At 35.9% G+C, this 23,015-nt stretch overlaps 1 protein-coding gene and 1 long non-coding RNA gene across 6 annotated transcripts in view; one reads left to right on the top strand and one right to left on the bottom strand.

Moving 5' to 3' along the window:
• The window catches only part of ALCAM (activated leukocyte cell adhesion molecule), a 252,179-nt gene that overhangs the window by 173,492 nt on the left and 55,672 nt on the right, over window positions 1-23,015 (bottom strand). The gene's annotated exons all lie outside the window — the stretch shown is intronic.
• Window positions 1-23,015, top strand: part of LOC138144012 (uncharacterized) — a 152,479-nt gene that overhangs the window by 110,156 nt on the left and 19,308 nt on the right. Inside the window, exon 5 of the long non-coding RNA XR_011163844.1 lies at window positions 1-23,015. This exon is cut by the window's right edge and continues 19,308 nt beyond it. This is a non-coding gene — a long non-coding RNA (uncharacterized lncRNA).

Below are 23,015 nucleotides of genomic sequence, written 5' to 3' on the forward strand. Positions count from 1 at the left end.
CTAGTGGAGTAATTCTGTGCATTCTGCACAGAGAAACAAAACTGAAGTCACTACTGGACAACTGAAAATGCAGAAATAAGAAAATATAGGTAAATGTAACATTTTGTTATGGAGTCTGTCTTCTATGCATCCATTTTGTATTGCTTATAAAAATACCGAGTGATGTAAATTATATTCTTAGTCCATTAACAAATGAGTTAAAGAAGCAAAGCCCCTTTAAAAAAAAACATTTATAGTTGTAGATGCTCCTGCTCCCCTTTCCCCCATTATCTTAAGGAATTTCTATGTCAAAGAACTGATGTTTCCAATGAAAGCCTATATTCTACAGTATTTGCTCTATCATGGGTTTATAACTGACATAAGCAACTGAGTTCCCGAGGAGATAAAACCACTCCTTTCAAGGGATCTTAATGCTTAATTTTGGTGTTTTGAATTGTAACATATGGTAACATAACACCCCATGTATCTCCAATCAGCTTTTAAATTAAGAAAACATTAACTTACATTACTTTCTACCTCTCTTTATTTTGGATTTATATTGCAGGTTGTACCAAAATTACTAAAGGGGCATTCTTTAGGGGCGGCCAGGTAGCACAGCAAGTAAAAGCACCGGCTCCAGTGTTGAGAAGACCTGGAGATCGAATCCCGGGCTCAGACACTTAGCACCCACCCAGAAACACCTGGCCGTGTAACCTTGAGCAAGTTACTTAACCCCGATTGCTTTAAAAAAAAAAAAAGGGAGGGGTGGCATTCTTTAAAAGGTCATTTGTAAGTAATTTGTTGGGGAAACTTAGTGGTTAGATCCCCAGGTAAGCCCACAAAAGCTCATTTATTCCATGCTATATCTATAGTTGGCTTGTATTATGAAACCTAATCATCTTTTATAAGAACATTTTTATGGGAAAAATGACTTCAGAATTTATCTTTCAAAATCCAAAGCATGTTCTAAATGTCAGTGGTTGTTTCCCTTCCATTCTCTGTCCTGGGCAGAATACCCTAGCTCCAGATCTGTAGAGAAATAACCTGGAACCTAAAACTATGTGTCCCTTAGGGGACAAGATGTGAAAAGGTGTTTAGAGGTAAGAAAAGAGTTTAATTAGAACCAGGAGGATGCAAGGGGCTGAGGAGTAGTATGGACATAAGAAACAGATGAAAGAGATTGAAGGACTGAGATCATAGATCTCAGGTGAGGAGTGGAACAGTATTTCAAGGGGAAAACAAGTTGGAATGGAGGTTTGGAGGGTGAACAGATGGGGTAAAGGAAACACTTCAACAAAATTCAATTTAGCCTCTATTTTCTCTCTTGTTCCTCTCCTTTCTTTGATTTTTTCCCCTTTCCTTCTTCCTTCCCCAGATCACCTTTGGCAAGAAAAATGGTACTAGAGTGGGGAGGACTGTGGCAAGGGTCCTTTCTCAAAGGTTATTGTCCCCTCTTCCTCTCACTCTTTCCTTTCTTTTTAAAGCTACTGAAGATAAGTCTAAGACCTAGTTCTGGGGGGAAAGGAATAATGCATTTATTGGAAAGGTATTTTTATCTGCCATTCTTCCTTTCCTCTTACTTCCCCTCCCCCTTGCTTTTTCCTCCTTCCTTTTGCAGGAGATTATAAGATCACAGTTTTAGATCTGAAAAGACTTTGATTTAAGTTATGGGGGATGAAAGTGTGGGTTAGAAGTGGAATCTTTTGTTTTTTTTTCTTTTTCATCACCTTCTTAGACCCCATAGACCCTCCACTAGAGTGATGTGTGAGAAAATGGGGCAAGGGTTGGGGGTGATCCCTAGAGAACAGTTGGGCCTGCAGTAATGGGCATGAAATAGAGAAAAGAATGAAACTCCCCTGTGGCAACAGGGAGGGAAAGAGAACGTCTATGACCTCTCTGATAGTGACTGGTGTATTTTGTAGAAGCTTGGTTTTATTTAGTCAAAAGTGAGAAACAATCTTAAAAAGAAAAAGTGGAAAAACTCAGTGTTCATAATCTGGTGATTCTAAAGCTCTTTATTCTCTCTTAGGTCATATTTTGTACAGTCAGAAAAAAAGCCCAAGTTAATTCACAACTTGCAATAAAACTCAGAGTTAGGACTATATTAATAATTCCATCCAAGGACAAAGTGAGTTCCCTGAGGAAACCGCTCTCAAGAACACACAATGACACATTTTCTTGAACCTTGTTTGCCAGCTGTTATGTGCTTTCCCTTATCCCCTGGTAATTCTAAAAGTGACTAAAAAGATATAAGCAATCATTGTTATCCATGTAGTGGGGTCCAGGGATTGGGTCTTGTTTTCAATAAAACTTTTGGTATTCTTAAATCCTTCAAGGAATTTTGCCAGATTTTATCCAAACTCAACACTATCTGTGAAGGATACTAGTCATTGGGGATATTAACACTTTGGGAATAGGGAATAGATCTGTGATTTGATTGATATAGAGAGCTCCTGGGTAAGGAAACTCCCTCTACCATCTACCCTCTCTGCAACTAACAATCAGAGAAAACTGCCTAGAGGATTAAACAGACAGTAAGTGTCAGAGGTAGGACACTTGAACCCAGGTTTTCCTGGCTTTGAGCCCAGCTTTCTATCCTCTGCACCTAAGTGCCTCTCATATTAACATCTTGCTAAAATTAATTCTGCATACTTTGAATATAGATTAGAAGCTTTTCTAAACAGTGGGGGATAAAGGTTTTGCTTTAAATTACAAAGATTTTTAATACCCAAGTTGATATAAAAGTTTGGATAGAACCCTTAACAATTCAGGAATTGATCCTTCCTAGTCCAGGAGCCTTTCTAGTTTTATCCACTACCATTTCTAAGAACAGAGGCCTCCAATGAAGGGGTAAAATAATAGCAAATATATTCAAATTGGACCTTATTCAACAAGACAGAGCCTCCACATAATAGCACAGGAAATGGAACCTTTACCATTTCCCAAGAATTGCTCAAGTCATGGCCCAGCAATCAGCTAAATCAATGGCTCCAACCACAACCTAATCAAAAAAGGCCCTAGATTCCAATGACTGACATAGAGACTCTCCAGAAACCACTGAACAACCACACTGCTGCACTAATCTGACATTCAAAATGTAATATTAGTCAGACAGGTTTTACATCATTTGTATGTTAGTGGCGATTTAATTTCAACCTTCTTAATATAAGGTATTGCATGATGCATTTAAAATTTAAACTTAGAGCTAATCAGAATTCATTCAAATGCTTTACCCTATTAATCTTTTGCACTTATTTTTCCTCTGTAATTCTATAGGAATAATTATATATTTTCTAGTGTAATTTGCTTAATTTTGTTGTTGTTGATCAGAACCATGATTTCAGCAGAGTATACCAAATGTCTACAGCTCGTCTATATTATCTATAAGGTAGAGCCTTTAGAGTTCCCTGAGGCATTGAGAAGTTAAGTGACTTGCCCATTTTCACATAGCCAACGTGTAGCAGAGATAGGTCCTGAACTTGTCTTCCTGACTATGAGTTCAGCTATTATTTCTTTAAGTGAAATGTTTAAAAATGACAGCTAGCAAACTCAAATTACCTTTTTCTAATCACAAACTTTTAGAAGAGTCAGTAAGATGGCACAATTCTTTGAATAGTTGATTAAACCAAAGTAAACAAGAAAATATCTTTAGCGGGAGGATTTTATAGTATACATGGTTATACTCTAACTTTTTTTGCATAAGTTATTTCTAAACAAAGGGAAAAGAAAGGAGAAACCAAAATATAAGATCAAAGATTCAAAGATATAAGGGACCAGAGGCTTGATAGACTCCAGCCCCTTCAATTTGCAGACAAGGAAACTGAGGCCCAGAGATGTTAAATGATTTGTTCAGGGTCACATAATTAGGCACAATCTGAACCCAAGTCTTCCTGACTTTAAATCCAGAACTCTAATACACCACAACTGACTCTTTATGTCTTTGCCTCCAGGTAGTTCCCCAATAATTTGGAACGATAAGATTCAGTAATGAGATACTGGATTTTTGAGATAATTTAATATACCAAGTATAACTTGAAGGTTAAAGAACATAACTTTTTCAAAACAGAGCCATGAGACACTCCTGAAATCCTTTTTATTGATAGTGTACAATGATTGGGTTACTATCAGCAGGAATATTCTTGGAAATGGAAAAGAGATATAGGAACATAGCTAGTGGGGATGGTACAATCAACTAGGGAGTTTTTACTTGACAACAGGAAACGAATTAGTTGATAAAGAGAGGATGAGGATTAGAGAGATAGTGGTGATGTTAGTGGGGCTATTCTGTTAGAAAAGGAAGAGGATGGGATCAAGACTTAAAGTAAAAGAGCTGACCTTGGCCAAAAAAGGCCACCTCATTATTAGAGACTAAAATGAAGGGAAAGATGTCTGAGTGATGTGAAATGACGAGAGGAGAAAAGGAAACTCTTGGTGAATAGCCTTACTATTTTCAGTGGATTATGAAATGAGGTCTTTAGCTCAGAAGGTGGGGGACAGGGTTCCTATGAAAGTCTTGAGAAGTAAAAAGGTTTGGCACAGCTGCTAGCCTCCACAGAGAGACAGATAGCAAGTTGATGAGGGAGGAGTAGAATGATTTCCTTGCTGTAGTGAGGGCCAAGCTGATATTAGATAACATAAATTTTCAGTAGTCCTAATCAGTGTAAATTCATGTTTTCTCCAGCTCTCTTCAGAATTACATGAAAAAGAGGAAGGGAGGTAGATGTTGGGAATAATCCATAGTTAGGTTTTGTCAAAGGATGATTAGTGACAGGACAAAGAGGAAAGGGAGAGTGTAGAGTTGAAATGAGCTAAGACAATTCATTCAGTGACAAAGAAGGGGAGGGGAGCGACAGAGAATAGAGGTCATTGTGAGGATAAAAAAATAGTGTAAAGGGTCATAAGGCATAGAGAAAGATTGAATGATAAAAATTTATGATCACAAAAAGGAACACGTTCATGAAGCTGCAAGAAGAACATTTGGGGGTGATGGAAAGAACAAGCCCATAGCTATCTCTCTGCATGGCTGAGGTGGAAGTAAGGAGCAGGTCACGGGTACTGAGAAGCCTAAAGAACTGGGAAGTTGGGATATTTTGAGGAAGCATAAATATAAATGTAAAAGGGCAGAAGTTGGCAGTGGAGAGAAAGACTGTAAGCCAGAAAACCTTTAATAACTGTATCATTTTTTATGTAAAGGTATGGTACCCTTTTAACTACTGCCTAAAGACTTCCATTAAAATTGGTGGAATCATGACATTCCTCTTCAATTAAAAGCTTTAAACATTGAAGTTGTGGGTTTTTTTTTTTCAGTTGAGATAACACACATTGAGTGCTGAACGGGCATTTTAAAGTCACATTAATATGCAGACTGAGGATGCTGAAGACAGTTATATCAGTGACTAATAAAATGCGAGGGAAAAACTGCGATACTGGCTAAAGTGGTCTAGCTGCTACTGACTTAATAAAGATATTTCTTCTGCAGTGAAAGAGGCACAGTCCTGGCAGAGAATTAGATACAAGCAAACTGTAATAAGTCATAAGTATACCTGATGATGTGTTGAGTTTTACCCCCGGGGCAACAAAAGAATGCTGAATAAATAGACAATAAACCAAAAAACAAAACACAACAAAAAACTCACCCAGTCCTGCTAAATGTGATTTAATAAAGTCTGCAGTTAAAAATTCATTCAGTATTGCCAGGTTCTGCAGTAACTGATGAACTCTAATGTCTTTATCATATCATTATCCATGTTTGTCCTTCCACTAAAGAAATTAATACACAAATGAAACTCCACAGTCAAGGCCAACATTGACTTGTAATAGTGGGTATTGTTGCCTAAGCCAAGAGGAAAATAAATCAGATATTCTGCTGCCTGACAAATCAAAATTCCATATCCCAAGGAACAAAGAATGACATAATATACTATTTACAATAAATAGTTTTAATACTTATTACCCTACTGAATAACTTTATTCATTCTCCATAAAATGAGAATGTAGGAATAGCCTACTTTTTAAAATGTCAGGTTTTTTTCCATCATCTTTCAAAATACAGCAGGAGTCAACTACCATTTTTATTTCTAAACTGAAGGAATTTGTAGTAAATTAAATTACATGAAAAATAAGTACATATTACTCTACTCTAAAAAAATGAGGTGGCTGCTTTATCTTCAACACAGTTGTAGGAAAAGTGGTAGTTATAAGCCTTAACAGTTTGAGGGTTTTTTGGACAGTAGCTGTATATAGTGAGTAAACTGTGTATCATTTCCCCAGAGAAATTAAGGCATTTGCTCTTTCTGTCCATTAGTGCTTTTTCCCCACTTGATCACTCCACATCCCACTGACTGTTAGGGAAGTGGTGAGAGAACAAAGGAAGTTCATCTGGCATAATTTCATAATTAGCAGTGGCTCGGACTCAGGCTGTTTGAGAAGCTGTTCTATATTATGACTACTTAATATCCTGCCCTTCATACCCCAAAGAAATTCAAGTCTGTAGCATAATAATAATTTTCAGCAGGTTTCCAACATTAAATAATTACTACAGCCCCCCTATGAGGAAGAGAAACATTATTTTTCCCATTTAACACTTGTGGTTTAGAGGAACACACACTTTTGCCCAAGGCTACAAAGCATCTCAGCTGTGAAGCAAAAAAAAAAAATCAGCAGGTTTAATTCATTAATCAATGTCCATAAAGTACATTGACTCCTGTAGAAAAGGAAAGTGAAATGGTGCTCTAAGACAGGATTGCTGCTAGTGCTTCATGCCTAATGCAAAGTATTCATGGGTAATTTTCAGTTTCAACATGGACCTTACCTTTTCAGCATCCAAGGACACATGCCCATGTAACTCTAAAGCAGGCCTGGTTCTAACAGAAGTAATCAATTTTCAATAAAAGGAAAAAATATTTTTATAGTAAGAAAAGGTGACATTTACATAGGTCTTTATGGTTTGCAACTCATTTTACATATATTGTTACATTTGATCTTTATTTGAGATAAGAACAACAGGTATAATTACTCCCATTTGATAGATAAGAAAATTGAGGCTTAAACAGAGATTAAATTACTTGCCTGTGGTCAGTTTTCCACTATAATACACTGTTTATCCTTTGTCAGAATTTCTAACATGAGGGTGACCCTACACTGGAACTGTCTGAATCAGGACATGCTCACTTGTGTTAGCTCCAAACACACTCTATGGACTAGGCCCATCTATAGAATTTAAGATACTATTCCTTGTGACATGCTGGACTTGGGATGCTATGACCCATACCCCATTTGATCCTATAAATATAAAAGGCTTTGCTTTTAAAGTCATTTCTATCTTTAAACAAGCTGTAATGTTTTCTCCCTTTAAATCTCATTATGTGATCTCCTAATTTCCCCGTGTTTGTTTCTTGTTTTAAAATAACAGCTTACTGAATGTATCCATATTCCTACTATTATTGGCATTACTTGGCTTGCAAGTTGCTGATTTGAAAGTGACTTTCATTGTAAATTTCCTTAGCATTTCCTGTCATATTTTTCTTCTAGAAGGGAACTGACTTGGCACATGATAAATTTTTGCTTTTATACAACAACTCTGAGTAAACTGCTGCAAAGAAATATTACTACTTCTACCTTATTGACTCCCTAGCCCCTTAATCCATATGAAATGTTCTTAAAACCCAGAGTTCCTCTTCCTCCTTTAGAACTGACCTGCTTCATGGAGAAAATTAAGTCCTTCATTTGCAAGTTCCTCCAACTACCACTTTTCTCATTTCAGCTCCCTCCAATTCCCCACCTTCATTTGAATCTATTACCTATTCCTTTCTGAAAATGTCAAAGAGAAAATAAGACACCTCTTCCTTAACACTTTTTAATTTTGTGATCTCAAATTCTCCTCTTTCACCTAATTGCAGAGCCATTCTATAGAATTATAAAATTTTCCCCCTATCCCTGTCTCTATATCTATGTTTAGGTCTCTCTAATTGTAAGGAAAACATCACCTGATTCCTCTTGTCCCTTCTGGTTAACTATGCTATTTCTTTCCCGCCCCAACTTTCATGGTTATAACTATTTTAATATTTTATTCACATCTACTTCTTTCCCTCCCTGATGTTTTGCAATCTGGTTTCCCTCTTCTTCACTATATTGAAACTACTCTTGATATGGTAACTGTCAAAGAGGAAGAGCTTCTTTATTATATTTTGTATCTTGGCGCCTCTGACAATGTTATCACTTTGGTTCCCCTTCTACCTTTCTGATTCTTCTGTGTCACTTTTCTTCTTTGCTCAGATAATATGTCTGTCTCTGTCTTTCTGTCTCCCTTTCTCTCTCTCTCTATACATACATACATACATATGTACAGAAATACACATATTTATAAACATACAACATATAGATGTACATCTATAGAGATAGGGACTTGGAATGGGAATGGGAATTTGAAGATCTTCCCTGCCCCTTAATAGGATGAATGTAATCACATGGAACCTGTGGTGGGAGGAGTTTGCTCAATGGGTGGTACATGAAGGTTGGAGCAAAGCTGAGAAGAAGCTGGGAGTCAGAGCAGTTACAACAGAAAGAGGAAAGAGGATGCAATCTGGTTTTTGCATCTGGTGAGTGTTTGTGGGAAGGTTTTGGGATGGTGTTGCTCTCTTCAGTGTTATTGTGCATAGATTTCGTTGTTGCTATGATGAATTCGGTTTTCTGGTGCTGGCATTTGGCTTTCTGCTTTCTGATAAATGTTTTCCTTCCATCTTATATATGGAGAATCTGTTACAGTTTGTGATTCAGAGTTACACCAGCATATTCATAATTGCCATCAGTGCTGTGAATATTTGTTGGCACTACAGGACTAGACCTATTTAATCTAATTGTTATAACATATTCACAAGTGAGGAATCTTCCTTTGCTAATGCAGGAAGGCATCTTCTGTGAAGTTATGTAGAAGAAAGAAACATTAAGTGACTTTACCTGTGCCATGTAGCTAGTATGTGTCAGACTTGAATCCATTTTTTTTTTCCTGACTTCCACACTGGTTATATACTAAATGCCTCTTCTCACATATACAAGTATATATATTTATTACCCACAATATAAACACTTTTTTGCATTTTAAAGCTTATTAGTATATAAAATGTTGACATATATACATATATAGTCTATATCATATATGTATATATATGCATATACCATATGAAACTGCAAAAAGACAAGTGGCTAAAAATGTGGGGAAAAAAGTTTTATTATGTGTTCTATATAGAACTGTGGAGAGTAGTGTGCTATAGGGGTATCTAGGTGGTGCAGTGGATAGAGTGCCAGGCCTGAAGTCAGGAAGACTCATTTTCATGAGTTTAAGTCTGGCCTCAGACACTTACTTAGCTGTGTAACCCTGGACAAGTCACTTAATTCTGCCTCAGTTTCCTCATCTGTATAATGAGTTGGAGAAGGGAATGGCAAATCCTCCAGTATCTCTACCAAGAAAACCTTCTAACGGAGTCATAAAGAGTCAGACATGACTGAAACAACTGAACAATAACAACAAAGAGTACCATTTTTAGAGCTCTAGCTTCAAAATCCATAAGATATTGGTTCAAGTACCGCCATGGACGTATACTGACTATGTGGCTACAATAGAAAATCATTTAATCTCTAAGTGCTCCAGGTAAAGCTCTAAGAGGATAAATTGCAGAAAATGTGCTGACCTGTATCAATAGACAGTTTCCTCATTCAAGAATTTTCTATGCCTTTAAAATCACAGTTCTAGCCCCCATCCCTACACAGTGTTAATGAAGTTGTTTATCTTGAAATTGTTGGAAGATGTCTTCAATGAATAGTGAAGATGGGGAAGTGTACAGGCTGGGATCCAGCTGAACTCTCCCAACATCCCCCCTCCAAACAATTTTAAATAATGTCTCAAATAAAATTTTGGAGTGGTAGAGGAGACATTTTTCCAGCCTAAGAAAACTTAGGAAGTCTATAGGAGAATTCTGTAACACAGGGGTTTACACAGGACAAGAACATAAGCCCAGGAGCACCAGTGGTGGGCACAACAGCAGCAGCAGGAATAGCTTTGGAAGCTTTCATCCCAGAGATGGTAAGAAGTCAGATAACAGGTCAGACAGAGATTACAGGGGACCCTTTTCTGGCACTGATTGAAAATTCTGTTGCTTATAAGAAATTCTGGTCATAGTTCTAGGGTAGAGAGTGCATTTGTGATTGGTCACAAGGCATCAGGGGCCCTCATCACAGTTTCAGGGCCAATAGGAGCAGTAGTACCAGCAGTTATAGGGAACAGGGTCCCTTCATTGGTCAAGACCAAAGTACAGACCGAGGGAGCAGAGACCACACCACTCCTAGTACAACATCACCTTCAAAGCAAAGAAAACTTGTAGACCCCCAGAACTAGTTCTGAAAATAGCAAAAAAAAAAATCTGAAGCTTGGTACTCCCATTCCCAGGTGAGCAGAGCCCAACTTTAACATAAGTTCAAAGTGAAGAAATGGACTAGGAAAATGAGCAAACAATAACAAAAAAGAACTTGCCCATAAAAAGCTGCTTTTCGTGGCAGGGAAAACGAACACATAAATTTAGAAGACAACAATGTGAAAACAGCTACATGCAAAGCCTTGAAGAAAAATGCCCAGTGGACCTAAGGCCATCAAGAATTCCTGGAAGAGTTAAAGAAAGAATTAAGAGTGGTAGAGGAATAATTGGGGAAGGAATGTATGTGGAACTAAAATTTTGAAAGGAGATGAATATTTAAAATAAATAATATTAAAAAATAAAAAAAATGAATAGTGAAGATCCTTTTGTCTTATATAGCTATTCCCCCAACCTCAAAAAACCCCACATTCTTTTTATTCCTCCTGTCTCCTACCAGTCAGTAAGCCAGTCAATAAAAATTTATTGAGCACTTAATTTGTGCTAGGCACTGGACTACATACTGCAGATACAAAGAAAGGTAGAACTACAAGAGCTCTCCAGGCACACTCAATCTAATATAGAGGATGACCATGTCATATATAGAATAAATAGGAAAGATAGCATGATAAGACAACTTGATTTCTTATCTAAACTTGTGATCTAGTTGTTGTAGGGAATTCCCCCTACAAATGTATATTTTGGTCTTTACAATTATTATGTAATAATATAATCTTTTATAATTATCGATTACAATCTTTACATTTTGAAATGTGTAATCATTAGAATTTCCTGAGACACTGAAAGTTTAAATGACTTGCTTAGGTTCAGACTGTTAATATGTACAACAGGGAACACCTGAACCCAAGCCTTCTTGACTCTAAGACAATATACATAACGCCACTTTAGATCATATTGTTTGGTACTCTATTAGTGAATAATGAAAGACTAATAAAAATAATAACTATGTTTACAAATTTGCAAGGCTTTTTTACTGGCTTTTATTGTGATCTCTTCCTGATCATGTTTATCATAATCCTTTTCCCCTGACTAACCTTCATGTCCATTATATTTTACTTTGTAAGATATTTACCTGCGTATATATTATATCCCCCTTATTAAACTGTAAACTATGTAAGAGAAAGAGTCATGTTCCCTAGGGATTTGTATGCTATATGTGATCAATTAATTTTGTTGAAATTAATTAGATCATTCAGGAAAGTCACACCCTAATGTCTTGTAATTATTACGTTTTCAGCCTAAGCATATACAGATTTGTAAAAACCATATCCAAAAGAATTAAAAAGAAGCAATATTAAACTTATTAGAGATGTATGATGAGCAATACAAATCAGGAAAGAAACTTAGAAAATAACAAGTCCAACCTGCTCATTTTAAAGATAAGGAAACTGAGTCCCAAAGTGGTTAAATGCTTGCCTAAGGTTAGACACAAGTAGATAATAATAGAGTCAGGATTTAAACCCAGATTCTTTGACTACAATTCCATGATGACACTGCCCTCTTCAGAAAAAGTACTTTAAATTATTTTATTAATATATTGATTAATTGCCTTAATATGTTGATCGTATTACGATATTGATTAATTACATGAATGCATTGATTCATAAGATGCTCTCTAATCATTCATTATTCTAGAGGGGTAGATGAGATATTGAAGATAAAAAACAAATTGCTCTCTTCAACCACAGGTGTAAATGGTAAAGAATAATGGACTTGAAATCGGAAAGTCTGGATCCTATTCCCTGACCCACATTATCTCTATCTGCCATATTAGCCAAGAACAGTCAGCATTGATTGAAAGGGGAATTCTAGTTGGGCGAATCTCTTAATATCTCTGGACCTCAGTTTTATCTTCTGTAAAGTGAGGGAAAGGGATTAGATGATCCCTAAGGTTCTTTTTTTGCTTTAAAAGTCTGATATCCATGGGTGTATGCACAAAAATATTTATTATTTTTATAAGGATACAAAATCTGCCATCTGCATTAATAGAGGAAATATTCATACTAATTAACGGAACCAAACCAAGCAATCTACAAACATAAAGTGCCTAAAATGTGTCAGACACTGTGCTACATGTTGAAAATAAAAATATATAAAGAAATATTCCCTAACCCTCCAAAGCCTAAATTCTCAGAAATCTTTAAAAGTATTGACATAGCTAGCACATGTTAATCTTTTAATATAGTTGTGTCCCCAACTGCCTAGTACAATTTCAGGCACATAGCAGCTATTTAGTATATACTTGTTGATTTATTGTCCTTGTAAAATGTGTTAAATTTGTGATTTTGTAAGGATTGCTGAAAATTTTTGTATTTACACATTATTTTACATTAAAAAGTCCTCATTCCTCTTCTTTTGTCACTATTTGTCCTTTTGCAGAATGTGAACTATATACCATAATTCCTCTGCTTGACACTCTAATTACTCCTTCTCTAGAGAAATCTAATTTTTTTTAAAACCACCTGCTTTCTTTGACCACACTGTTCAGTATAGTATCAGATTAGTAGCAGCTACTTCAACTCGAAAAATTAGACTCCTTTGGGATCACTTCTATTTTCTAGTCTGCTGCATTAAAAAAAATTCCTACTTGGGAACTTTTATTACCTATAACCTTATTCACAAATATGGACCTAACAACAATTGGTCCTTTAAGTTCATTTTATTCTCTTTTCCTGTATTTCCCTACCTAAATGGTTGTTTTTTTTCTTTCTAGATTTAATATATAAACTGTTATGTGGCCTAAAGCAGACGAGACAGCACCTTGACCACCTGCCAGGTATCTACTGCATCACAGCTCTCTACTGACTGATGATGTCACTCCATCTGGATGTTGTCCTTTTTCCATAGTTCTGAATAGCATTTGAATTTACCTGCTTTTATGTTATTTTCTCAAGCAAAGTAATTAAATGGAATGATTTAAATCCATACCTAACTCTGAAATCAAGAAACCTACTTAAGTTATAAATTTGATCAGATTCCTGCCAGAGCTGTTACATCTTTGTTTTCATTAATACCTTTTAGAAATTATAGTCATTATACCTTTTTTTTTTCAAGGGGAAAATAATAGAGGCAAGTGTTGTCAGTTCGAGAAATGCTTCATTACTGACTCTACTAAAAATAGAGTATCTCCATTTTTAAATTCTTAGAATGGCAAAAGCACATGATATATAATTGTGTGCTTTCCTCTCTCTAATGCCATTTTCAGTCCCCCAAAGCTTAAACAAAATAATTGAGGAGCAGTGAGAAAAATTCTTTCGTCTCCAATGGACCAAAGAAAGTGAAAGATGCCATATAAGATCCCACTTCTGAAGTCTACTGACTATGTGAAGTGGGTACTAAGACCTGAGTCTTAGATCCCTTATTTGTAAAATGGGGGCCGGGAGAAAGGAGGTATGCTAGTTGACCTCTGAAGACCCTTCCCATTCTAGATCCTTGATTCTATGAGCCTGTAGTTCGGAATAGTTTGTTGTTGTTGTTTAAATAAAGGGAAGAGAAAGGAAGCAAGTTTATCAGAAACAGTAGATTTAGTATTATTATGTATATAATAACATTATGCAAAAAGGAAATGAAAGCAAAACTGAGAAAGCATGTGAGATCAAAAAAAGTAATAAACTATTTGAGGTGTTAATATGATAAAATACTGTCAGCCTAAAATTTAAAAAGAAAGTTAGTAATAAGATGTACCAAAGCAAATTTACAACATTTTTGACAGGCTGAATAATTATGAAGAAGGAAGATACGAGACGTTACAAAACTACATATGAAGCACTTGGGTTTTTGTCCTAACTTTCTCATTGTGCATAATATTCCACAACTCATTTGCACCTTATTTTGGAATTATTTCCATTCTAAAAGCCACTACTCAAAGCACCCAAAGTTGTAAATGAGCTCTAATGTAACAAAGAAACTGAAAGACTAGTAAGTAGACATATCATAGAAAAATCAAAATCTTTATTTAGGATAAATCCAAGGTTTCAGACATATTATTTTCTATGAAGAGAACTTTCCCCTCCCTCATGTCTGTGCAGAGAGAATGAAAGAATTACATCTGGCTGACTGCAGCTTCCAGGAGAAAGAGCAATGCTATGCTTAGTTTCTCAGCTGTTTCTTTCTCTTTTTTTAAGCAATTAGGGTTAAGTAACTTGCTCAAGGTTACATGACCAGTTATTTCTGGGTGTGATGCTAAGTATCAGAGCCCGGATTCAATCCCAGGTCATCCCAACTCTGGGGCCAGTGCTCTTACTCACTGCACCACCTGGCCACCCCTTCAGCTGTTTCTTAATGGAGTATTAACTTCAAAACCCTTTGTAGTATTTAAATTCTAACTCTTAAGCTAGTCAACACACAAATGCCCAGACTGAAAAACTGAAATTTAATTAAAAAGGGACAGCTGGTAAAGATTGGCCTTTATCTCTCAAAGAATTAAAAAAAAATGTCAGTAACTTTTTTTTCACTCTTTTCTCCTCCCTCTTACCTTATCCTCAATTGAACTAGACTGGATTATTTTTAAAAGGTAGAGAATACTCAAACCAGCATAACAAGAAACTACTATCCCACCCAAAAGGGGGAGCTCAATTAATATTTATTAAAAACTTCTTTGTGTCAAGTATTTTTGCTAAGCATAAGGTACAAATCCTATTCTGCAATTTGCATCCTAAATTTCCATGAACATATCACCTCCTGTGAAACTGTTTTCTTATCTGTAAAATGAAGTTAATAATACTATTTATCTTAAAATTGGTTGTGAGAGACTCAAATAAGATAATATATATAGAGAGCACTGTGCAGGACTTTAGATAAAACCCTACCTCAATGGGTAGCAATTACCACAAATGTTATTCATTCAACCATGTCTGACTCCCCCCTCCTCAATCCCACTATGGACCATTGCATACCAGTACTGTCTATAGGTTTTTTGGGTAAAGATACTGGAGAAGTTCATCATTTCCTTCTCTAGTAGATTAAGACAGAGGTTAAGTGACTTGCCCAGGGTCACACAGCTAGTAAGTATCTGAGGCCAGAGTTGAACTTAGGTCTTCCTGACTGTAGGCCCAGACCTCTAACTGTGAATCGCTTAGATGTCTCTATTACCTAAATGGAAGCTATTATTATGTACAATGCCTTACTCTTTCCAGTTATCCAAACCCGCAGTTTACATAACCACTGAGTCAACTAATCTAAACGGACACATCTGTTCAACAGATACAGGCACATACAGGTCTGTGTCTACTCCATGAAACCATTGTTAAGAAATTAATAGAAGACTTATTTCACTGATTATACTTAAAGATCTTAACTGCACCATGTAAGACATAGGGTGAGAAAGGAAATGAGGAAAAAGTGAAATCATTTACATACTTACTGTGGGTGAACCAATACCAATCACCTGACCAAGTGAATCAAAAGGAGATGAAAATTCGATTCTATTTTTAACTGAGCTAAGTGCTTCCTCCCACATTATAACAAAGTTATATAACAATTTTATATAACTAGTGCCTCAAGCAGCCCTTAGGGTCATCAGTGATCCTCTAAACTTTGGTAAAATTACTTAAAAGACTTCTACAGATATATTATTGATGCACTAGAAGAAAGATTGTTGCCAAAAGAAATGACAAAATAAAAATATATCAACAGGAGATAGCTTGACAGAAGCCAACTTATCTTTTACATTAAATAAGATATGGTTCATACCAAGATATGTGTTACACCAAGCACTGTGATCAGGGGTTGGTCTTTATTTTCCTAATTATAGTTTGGATCTCATACCTTTAATATAAACTGACTTTCGTATTTTAAAAACATTCATCAGCTAAAGTGATATGTCCACTTTCCATGATTGAGATGCACAATTCACTAGCTTCAAAGACTTTTGTTCCTTGAACTAGACATTAAAAGTCAGAAAAGAAGTGACCCCTACACAAACAAAATACAATAGGAAAGAGATAGCTTAAAGCAAGTCTAAAAGCTCCAGAGGGAATTACAGCATTACAGATGTAGAGCTGGGAGCAACCATAGAAGTCATGCAGTCAGTCTCCACATTTTATAGATAAGTAAACTGAGGTCGAGAGGGACCAAAGTACTTTTCCAAGGGTCACACAACTATTAAGTGTCTGAGGTACAGTTTGAATCTCAATCTTCCTGACTCTTGATCCAATGCTCCATTCACATGGATAATTCCTTAAGACTCTTAAAAATATTCAGGTTGTAGATAGGATTTTTAATAAAAGTTGAATACATGCCTGGAACAGTGGCATTATACATCTCGTGACCTTCTGACTCCTTCCAGCTATACCGATACTCTATCTCCAATAAAAATGATAGGACCTAGTAATCATTTGTACAAAATTGTAGGGGCAACTTAAAAGAAAGAGAAGAGAGTCCAGAATTAATAGTAGGAGAAACACAACAAAGACATATCAGTAATAACTACAAGGTTAAGGATGCCAATTAAACTAATTTGTGAGTGCACCACATTGAGTCAACATGCCAGCTTCATCATTCCTATTGCTTGGGAAGAGAATCAACAGATGCTTCCACAGCTGGCATAAATACCACAGTTGGGATGGTCAGCAGGTGGTTTTCTCGTAGGGTGCACCTGCTCCTAGCTCTCAGAGGATGAATGAAGTTGTTACCTATGCAAAGCCTTGTATTTAAGATGTGGATTTGTAGGTTTGTGTTTTGCCTTACCATTCACTTCATTCTGCCTCTTGGGTTTGAATTTATTTAATTTCAATATTCAGACCTAGTTCCCCTTTAAAATTAAATAAAGTATCATGCTGGAATACCTCCAAGGCTTATTTCAGGAGATACTGTATCCCATAGTTCCTTCTTCTGAGAGCCTAAAATGATTAATGCCCAATAACCTTTCTATGAAGTAGGCAGTGAAGGCAAGAATTTAAATTCCCTGTTGGTTTTGTTCCTATATTAAGAAAGAGAAAAATGAGAACTAGAAAATTTAAGCAATTTTCTTAGCCAAAATACCCCACCCCAAACCAATTAGAAACTTGAGGGTTCCCACCTCTTTGATCATTTTTCCAGTTCTGGATCTTAAGGAACAGAAATACATTCATCCTCATGACTACTCTTACTGACCCCACCTTATACTTTAACTATGCTTAAAGAAATTGCTATGGAAAATTAGGACTTGGGAAGTGACTGTTTATGGGCAGATAGACTACCCAGAGTTCCCTAATACCCATGAAGTTCAGTCCAAAGATTCTAGTGCAGTCATAGGCCAGGTACCATCTTACCTAGCTGGGAGGGAGACATTAATAATTAGAAATATGGAATGATTTGAGAATACTCTATCAAAGGACATCATCAAACAGGAGCTAGATAATGAATTTTGATGCATGTTGCAGAAGAAATTCTTGGTCACATATGAGGTACACTAAATAGCTTCCAACATTGAGAGGATATGATAGACTGCTTATTGATAGCATATAAAACATCAGAGGAATAGTCGTTCCTGCAAAAGAGATACAATGAGACATGTTTCCGTTTCACTGTTACCCTTAATTAAGCAACAAATTGAATTCTAGATTAATCAATCCAGAAGTACAGACAAATTGTAAAGTGTCTGATGAACCAAAGGGTGAAAATGAGGTAGGGCATTGGATCAGTGAGGCTTTATCACAAGATAGACAAATGGAGCCAAAACACGCTATAGTAAGCAAGTCTGAAGTATGTTTGAAAAAAAAAAAACAATCATCAGTAGACTAGATTGAAGGATAAAGGGCAAAAGATACAAGCACAAATAATGAAACAATACATATTTGCAATGAGTTTAAATGATGAGTACATATAAAAATGTATACATAAATACATTTTATAAACACACAAAATAATTGAATACAAAGTGGTTTGGACAGGACATGACTAGCATTTAGGGGTGGGGGAAGACTTCATGCAGAAGAGAATGCCTGAATTGCAACTTTCTTCTTGTTCTTTCATCATGTCCCCAGCACTTTGCACAATTCCTAGCACACAGTAGGCACTTATTACTACTGATTGACTTGACCTGAAAGAGGCTCTATGCAGCAGAGGTAAGGAGGGAGTACATACCAGGCATGGGAGATGGTCAGGGCAATGCATGGGAAAGGGAGTGTTGTGAGAAAGAAAGAGGCCATTTTGGCTGGATTGTGTGGGAGGAAAGTAATGTCCAGTGAGGCTGGAAATCAGGTTGGGATCAAATTGTATAAGGCTTTAAAATCTAAACACAGAGGTTGATATTTCATTCTAGAGTCAATAAGAAGCCAATGGCTTTGTATGAGCAAAGGAGTCATGTGGTCATATCTATGCTTCAGAAAAAAATCACTTTGGTAGCAGTGACTCAGAGGAGTGTGAGGAGGCTGGTGGTGCAGTAGATAGAATGTTTTGGCCTACAATCAGGAAGACCTGAGTTCAAATCTAGATTCGGACACTAACTAGTTGTGTGACTCTTGACAAGTCATTTAATTTTTGTCAGTCTCAATTTCCTCAATTGTAAAATAGGGATAATAATAGCATCTACCTCAGAGGGTTGTTGTGGGGGGGAAGGGATATTAATAATATTTGTAAAAAAGTGCTTAGCACAGTGGCTGACACATAGTAGACCCTGTAAAAATGTGTAATCCCTTCCCCTGGCCTTCCTAGTGAATTATTTACAAAATATATCATCCATAATATTGTAAAAGTAAATATTCAACCAAAAAGTTTGTGAAAAGTATATTCTGATTAATTTTCTTTTTACTTTTCTATAATAGAGGATAGGAATTTGTTTTTAAAGCCACAATAATGCAATACATACGGCCATAAAGAGAAGTCACAGTCTAATTACTTATTTGTGTGCACCCTCTAAAGTGGTAGAATGATACGGGAATGTATTTGGGAAGATTAGAAAAACTAACTTTATAGTCTGATATTTTATAACATGTTATTTGCAAATAAATTTAAAGTTCAGAAATAAATTAGCATGTCCCCCATCCATGCCCCATAACTGCCTACCTTTTATCACTCAATATAAACTACCTGAAGTGGTCCATTCACATGTTTTTATTGAATCAGTTACTGAAGGACCTATTTACCAAATGCAAACATAGCCATATAAACCAATTTAATTCAATTCAAAAAGAATTTATTAAATGCTTAACATGTCAAGTCACTGTGCTCAGGACTAGGAAAGCAAGAAACATTTCATAATTGTTTCTAGCTTCACTGTAATGATTATTGTGAAATATGATTTGTAGTGTGACTTTGAGCCCCACACTCTTTCCCACTACCTGAATAAATAGAGTCACAGATAAAACTTCTTTGTGTTTTGGTTAATTTGCTTCTAAAAATCTTTTTTTTTTGGGGGGGGGGAAGAAGAGAAATGATTTTGTTCTGCATAAACTCTACTGGCCACATATTTGGTTATTTTATGATGCTTCTAATTAGGAATGAGAAACCAATTGTATGAATTATTTTACATTAGAGTTTTTTTCTTTATAGAATATCTCTGTCAAAATTGGAGCGAGTGTGAGTTCTTAAGAAAGCTACATGGCGTAGGATTCACATTCTGTTTTTTCTTTTTCTACCCAAAGCTGTATCTGCCATTTTTTAAAGTAGCTCATCACTCAAGGATTTAAAATTATTTCACCTGTAAAAGAAATAATATGCCACTTTCAAATTCATATTCATAATCATGACTGAAGCATTCCTGACACATCAATCTACAGTAAAAGATCAGAAATCTACATGAAAACAAGCGAAGAGGGATTCTCCATTTTGCCCATCTTGAGAAAACAATTGCTGTTATTAGTGATGGAATTTTGAAACAAAAATAATCATAATGGGATGTTTAAAACACATACTTATTGAATACTGCATAATAAACTAATAACATTGTATAAACTAAGTAGCAGGTGTCCTATCATCTATGATTTTATGATCTCAAATGGAGGCTGAAGTTTATCTCTTTCTAATGCACTCCAACCATCAGTGACTCTCACCCACTATCAAGATTTTCATCCTGCTCTGATGAAAGTACTTTTTAAACCTTAAAGAACTGGATGAAAATAAATTTAATATCACCTACAATAATAAAAATTAAATGTGCTCACTGTATCTTCTTATGTATTTTCATCTTATTTTCAACTTACCACTAGATATGAGATTGTCATAGGACATTATAATTTTAATTGTTTAATTAAAATCATAAGGCTGGAAAAAATTTTTAGAGGTCAGTCAGTCTTTTGACAGGCTTCACTTAAACCACTCTAAGCAGATTTTATTACTGAAATATAGACTGTTGGAGCTGGAAGGGCCATCTAACTTGTTATATTACAAATGATGGAACTGAGACCCAGAGACAGAAGATGATTTGGTCACACAACTATTAAATGGCGGAGCCAGGACATTAAATTGAACATTCTTTTGGCTACCCCACAATGCCAGGCATCCATTTCCACCCCCAAGAACATGTTTCAATTAAAAAAAAACCCTGACTTTTCTGTTTCCTTACTATCTGAATTCCCTCTGTTGACACATAAACACAATTCCTCTTTTATTCTTACATTCTCTCTAGTAACTCTGTAATCTAGAGAAAAGTGATCAAATCACCTTTCATCCTTTTCTTCTCCTTTGGGCTGATGTTATCTTAATTCCTTCCTTTTAGGCTGCATTTCTCTCTTACGGGATGGGGCCCCAAAATAAAAGAGAGCTCCAGGATGTAAAAGCTGCATTTTATACATGCTTTATTACTATGTCACAGGAGCCAGGAAGCACCCATGGCAGTAGTTGCTCTGACAGTAACAGAAGGGTTCCAGCACCCTATTCATCAGGAATGTCTCAGCATTACCTGTTCAGCTCAGCCCTACTCAGCCAGACCCTTTAGATGTAAGTATCCTCAGTGGTATTCAGGAAGGCATTTCCTCTGACAAGAATACATTCAACTCTGAGTTGAAGAAACTTGGAGGAGAATCTTATCAGCATGAAAGCTTGAGCCTCAGAAGGTTCAGACCTTTTACTACTAATACTTGTAATAATGATGATGATAACCAACATTTAGATAGTATTTTAAGGTTTGCAAAATGCTTTTCATACATTATCTCATTTGATCCCCACAACAACCCAATGGGTCAAATGTTATTATTTATCCCCATTTTACAGATGCACACACTGAGGCTGTTAGTAGTCAAGTGATTTGCACAGGCTGACACAGATCATAAGTGTCTGAGACAGAATCTTAACTAAGCTCCTCTTCACTTCAAATCTAGTGCTGCCTCCAAAACATCACTGAACCACCTCCAACGTCATCTCCTTCTAAAGAATGGAAAGGACCCTTATCAAAGGGAATCTGAAGGAAAAGTGTCATAGATAAACTGCAGTGAATCCTCATTTCTAACACTCCTACTCTCAGACCAGTGATCTTAGCACTAGAAAGGGCTGCCATTTTATAGAATGTGTTAATGTTCTCTCTTGAGGTTAATTAAAAGTTTAGCATATAAAATATTTTTCAATATCAAGTGGCATTTAATAAAACCATTAATAAGTCAAGGGTACAAAAACACAAAATATTTGTACATATTTTGGGATTAAACTAAAGATTAAATTGTCAAATTCTAAAAGGGGAAATATTGGGTTTATTTCTTATAAAAATACTATTAATAAATGGAAAGATATCTCAAAATATTTTTCGATATCAATTTATATTTTAAAGTGTTTTGTAATCATTTTTATTAGTTATTCCTCAAATTAATCCCATGAGGCAGGTTAGTATTATCCCTATTTTTTTAAAATGGGAATCTAAGTTATATAGCACTTAAGTAATTTAAGGATGGTCAAAAAAAATGATTAAGTTTCTCAGCCTTTGAATTTTCAGGGCACTGTAAAATCCATTGACCCTGTTTGCATTTGAAGGGTAAATAAGAATTAACAAGTTAACTTTTAGATTTCTTTTCTTTTTTGTGCTTTTTGGAGGGCAGGGCAGTTGGGGTTAAGTGACTTGCCCAAGGTCACACGGCTAGTGTTAAATTTCTGAGGCCAGATTTGAACTCAGATCCTCCTGACTCCAGGGCCACTGTTCTATTCACTGAGCCACCTAGCTGCCCCCCCCCCCTTTTAGATTTCTAAAACAAACCAAACATAGATTCTAGATTATCAGTAGAGTCAACCAATTAGAAGTCAAGGAGTGTATACTGTGCTTAAATACATACATATGAAATTACTCCTAGATCACTTTTGTATTACTCTTTGGCTCCCATATCTAGAGCAGGGGTTCTCAACCTGTTTATGTGTCACAAACATCTCTGGAAGTTTGGTGAAGTCTGGGGACTCCTTCTTGTGTGATAGGGATAAATAAAATACAAGTGAAATAAGTTATATATATATATACACACACACATATATATATATATATATACACATATATGTACATATATATACAAGAAATAAAGTTATTAAAATATTTTTTATGTTTAAGGACCCCCATTTAAGATTACCTTGTCTGCACACTTCTAGACAGTTTTTCCAGACTCTACCTTAGTTTAAGGATTATGCCTATTCACTCTCACAAAGTTACTTTTTTTTTATCCAGTTTGTCCAATCACACTATTATCTTACTCATAGTAAAGTTGTAGTAACCTGGACCAA

The sequence above is a fragment of the Petaurus breviceps genome, unplaced genomic scaffold, assembly GCF_028583685.1.
Source record: "Petaurus breviceps papuanus isolate PSGF00001 unplaced genomic scaffold, PetGlider_PUasm1.0 90683, whole genome shotgun sequence".
NCBI lineage: Eukaryota > Metazoa > Chordata > Mammalia > Diprotodontia > Petauridae > Petaurus > Petaurus breviceps.